At 44.8% G+C, this 4,792-nt stretch overlaps 1 pseudogene; it reads right to left on the bottom strand.

Moving 5' to 3' along the window:
* Nucleotides 1-766: 766 nt before the first annotated feature.
* On the bottom strand, nucleotides 767-4,476 carry LOC125550303 (annotated as a pseudogene).
* Between the last annotated feature and the right edge of the window lie 316 nt (nucleotides 4,477-4,792).

Genomic DNA, 4,792 nt, shown 5'->3' with positions numbered 1-4,792 from the left:
AAAAAAAAAAGTCTGGTTTTCACATTAACGAGTGCTACTTTTTTTTTGCGAAATACTTACGAGTACTACTTCTCCCATATGCGGAGGCCGCGATCGCCTTTTCATAAAGATAAGAAAATCTTACTTCTCCCATTCCTTGGCCGACGGCTCTGTTTTTCACCGAACCTTGCAGGAAGGAGAGAAACCGTTGAAAACTGAAGAAGAAAAATTGGTCTTGTTAGGCCTTGTACAATGGGAGATGCTTAGGGGAGGTGCTTAGAGAAATAAACTAGGCTTTTCTTAAGCACCGGTGCTTATTTGTATAGGATAGACGCTTAACTAAGCGTCTCTTCTGTAGAAATAGGCACCGGTGCTTTAGAAAAACTCGGTTTATTTTCCTAAGCACCTCTCTAAGCACCTTCCATTGTACAAGGCCTTAAGCCCTGCCGTGTGCTGTTATGTTCAGTGCGTGCCTAGACAAAGCGCTCTGTAATGAGTAGCCAGAGTAGACGTCGTTTTATTTCTGCTGATATCTGTGAGTTGATACTGGCAAGCGTCAGCTTGGCCAGAACTTGAACAGTGGTTACCACACTTTCAGAAATGGAATTTGGGGCGTCAGCACTAACCAAACCGTGCTTTCCACAATTATACACAAAGACGGAACAGTTAACAAGTACTCCCTCTATAAAGAAATATAAGATCATTTATAAACAAACCAAAGCTGTTGAAGAAGGTGCTCCTGAACCTGAAGTTCAGATATCTTAACTTGCACCTACAGCCGGTTCAGTTCAGTTGGTTGCTGAAGCATACAAACCTTATAAGATTCAAATAAATAGCTCAAATTATGCAGATGCAGGCAAGAGAAACTTTAATAGAAACAACAAGTCTGAGAACGTAAAAAGAAAAATAGATTACGGGTTTGACGCGCATGAGGAAAACCCACTGTCTGTACTCACACTCGAATACAGACTATGGGATGAAAAACCTGATACGCCAAACATGAAAGGTTCTAGCTAGAAATCACAAAGTACTACTCCCCCAGACCCGAATTACTTGTCGCATAAATGGATGTATCTAGAACTAAAATACGTCTAGATACATCCATTTCCGCGACAAGAAATTCTGAAGGGGGGGAGTACATGTCTGGGAATACATAAATATTGGGTAACAAATCTCTGTGTTGTGGTGGCTGGTTGCAGAGCCGTGGTAAAGAGCAGGGCACAAAGTTGGACAAACAAACGTGTAGTCGAGATCACTTGGTCTTGTTGCTGCCGCCCGAGCTGGAGTGATTTGGAAGCTTGGAGGAAAAGAGGGAAAGATCAGGAAATGACATGATGCAGTGCAAGTGAATGAAGAAACCTGGGGCCAAGAATGTATACCTTAGACATCCCATCTTTTTTTACTCTACGGTGCTGGAGTTGAAGAGTGTGACGGTTGGGATGCAAGGCTTTTGCCTTTTCAATGGAACCCTCCACAGCCTCCACCTCTTCCAGAGTTGCAACATGACAATCAGTTTCGACCTGGAGGTGTGTGAGGCTTGAAAGATGCTCGATGCCCATGTCAGCTCCATCACTATACCTCAACATAACATGATATGCCATCCAGGAAAGATGGAGCCGTCGGAGTGCTGGCATAGCACCTGCTACGAATTTTATCCCCGTTGCTTCGCCTAGACCAATTCTGTAGTGGAACACCTCTAGCAGCTTGAATCCGTTACTACTTATAGTCATGACCCCAACCGACTCTGATACCTCTAGCTGGAGATATGCTAGAGAAGCCATACCCAAGAGAATATGGAGAGCTTCCTCATCAAACAATCTAATTTTTATCTGTAGTTTGAGGATGTTGGTTAGGAGTGCCATTCCCTTGGGAACCCTTTCCATTATTAGCTCTAGTTTGAGATCTTGGAGGTGCGGAAAGGTGCAACATGGACCCCTGAACAAAAATTCTTAATATCTCCATAAGTATGAAGATACTGAAGGTTGTATTTTCCCAACTCATTAAGAGATGAAGCCAGTCTTTCTCCATAGCATCTTAAAACATGCCAATCCTCATAAAACCATAACTTACTCATTGAGATCTTTCTCAACTTCGTTAGATGTCCAAGCTCTTCCAAAAAATTCTCAGGATTGTCAATTTTACAGATATCCGAGACTTCCTCATGCTACGAAGCATATGTGCAGAAAACACAAAGTTGCGGTCGGTCAACGAATAGGTGTGCTAGTTTCTGTAGCCGAGTTATAGTTGATGGTAGTTTACCAATATAACTTCCCCGTAAATCGAGAGTCTCTAAGTTCTGTAGTTTTCCAATATTTTCAGGAAGCTCCGTGATTCCTCGTCTATGAATTCCCAAATACCTCAGTTGACAAAAACCTCCTATATTTCTTATATGCTCGTTTTTCCACGATGAATAATCCCCACATATATCAAACACACGCAAAGACCGGAAGTCCACAAGTAAGGGTATCTTCTCTGTTTCTCCGAACACGTTGAATGAGCGTACATGTAACTTGCTTCTTGTGATTGCATGGATTGCCCCTTTCTGTTCAAGCCCACTAGATTGCAGGGAGAGTCGACGGATCTTGCTTGGCAAAGAATTGCAGACACCATTTAAAGCAGTGGCAAAATTCTCTTCATCTGACAAAGATATTATAAGGTCAAGTACCATATCATGAATCCGACAATATTGTGCAAAACCATCATGGTCAACATGAGCATCAACTAGCTGGATCAAGCTTCTATTCACAAGTTCATTGAAACAACTCTCTGCTTCTTGATATACATTTCCTCGTTGTGTAGGAATGAATCCTTCGGCTATCCATTTCAATTTTAGTTGTTCACACGAGATATACTCGTCCTCTGGATATATATGTAAGTACAACAAACAAGTTTTCAAGTGGTGTGGAAGATCCCAATAACTAAGTAACAATATATGTCTCATACATTTTCCGTCATCATCACTCTCATATGAAAGACCAGTACCAATGGAATCTCGGAGTCTCTCCCATTCATCTGTGTTCTGAGGTTTATTGGCTAGCAAACTTGCAATGGTAATTATAGCCAATGGAAGACCACCACATTTTATTAAGATCCTGACTGAAACCTTTTGTAGTTGAGGAGGACATGAGTAGTCGGAGTTGAAAATTCTCTTAAAGAACAACCTTTGAGAATCAACATCATTCAGAGGTAGCATTTTATAGAGCTGATCACCTGAGTTAGAACTTAGAACAGCATGACTTAGCTAGTTAGCTACACTGGTAATGCGTGTAGTAACAATTATTCTGCTTCCATTATAATTGTCAGGAAGTGCTGCTTTGATATATTTCCAATCTTGTTCTTTCCATACATCATCAATAACAAGGAAGTACCTGTATACGACGTTACACTAATAATTAGCCTCATCATCGCAAATATGGTGATTTACACTACTTGCATTTGTCTTTGCAGCAGATAAATGATTGTGTGTTGAATTTTTCAACATATTATCAAATGCTAATCACACGAGGGATGAAAAATTGTACCTCTTTCCTGTCAAGATCCGTTGAATATGACGGATTAGTTGGTCTTTCTCCCACCTCTCCGACTGGCATTTACTAAATGCTTCTAGGTCGATTTGAGATAAGACATCTCTCAAGAGCTTCTCGAGATCAACAGTGCGCGACACTGACACAGAAGCTCCATACCGGAAGTGCCTTCCAATCTTACGATAGACCTCCATGGCAAGGGTGGTCTTTCCCAGCCCCCCACCTCCCACAATGGCCACTACCTTCAGCTCCAACCTCTCCTCTGTTAACCAAGAGATAACCTGATCTGTGCGGCCGTCAATGGCCACCAACCCCTTGGCCACCCCGTGGAATGCAGCTAACCGGCCGGGGATCTATCCCCACCGTTCGCTCTCGAGTTAGCGAGGAACTAACTATGACATAGTTGTCGAGATTTAACCTCCGCCGCCGTTCGCTCTCTTCTGTGACCCGGGCCTTGAGCTCCTTGATCTGGGTCGCGATGCCATGACGCGCAAAAAGCGTCTTGAGCCGGACTGCCGTCCTCTTGGCAAATCCGGGCCTGGCGTCGCCGTTGCCGAGGCGGAGCATGAAGCGGTCGACGCACTCTTCCATGTCGTAGCTGAGGTCGCGCATGCTGCTCTTCCAGTTCTTGGCCAGCTCGTCCAGCTCCTCCATGTTCGCCAGTGAATTCACTAGTATTTGCATCCAGCGGAGCTCGCGCTCTAGGAACTCGATGTCCTTGCGCACCCTCTTGAGCATCGTGTACTCATCGCCGAGCAAGGTGGTCAACTTGCCGATGACGGAGCCCAACGCCCCCGTCCTGGCGCCCACGCCCACCATCTCCCTCTCCCCCCCTTGAGAAGACGAAGCTGCTACACAATCGCCATATGGTTGGTGGTGTTTGATCGAGCAATGGTGCTGAGCTTGACTGCTTGAGAAGAGCAAGGTCAAGGTGCCGGTCAGGCAATAATGGAGGAGCGTGGTGTGTCACTGCTTGCTGCTACCGTGTGAAGGAGTGGGACATGACTGCTGGGCGCTTTTGATCATGTTGTACTGTATGCGCGTGAGCGAGCGTGGCGTGGCAATGGGACAGGTCTTGTCTAGTGTCTAGCAATGCCTAGCTAGTATACAGTAGTAAGTAGGAACTAGCGACGCGTTTGGTTGGGCGGAAAAGTCGCGGCTTCCCAAACCAGCGCTTTCTGAAACGGCATCCAGCGTTTGGTACGCATACTACGTATTAGGTACTCGTGTCTTCCGATACATCGATTCACAAAACCGAAAACAGCCGGAGCGAAGGTGATTCGAAAAAC

This window comes from Triticum urartu, chromosome 4 (assembly GCF_003073215.2).
Source record: "Triticum urartu cultivar G1812 chromosome 4, Tu2.1, whole genome shotgun sequence".
NCBI classification, from domain to species: domain Eukaryota; kingdom Viridiplantae; phylum Streptophyta; class Magnoliopsida; order Poales; family Poaceae; genus Triticum; species Triticum urartu.
Note: the sequence above shows the minus strand (reverse complement) of the source record. Positions and strands in the feature narration are given on the sequence as shown.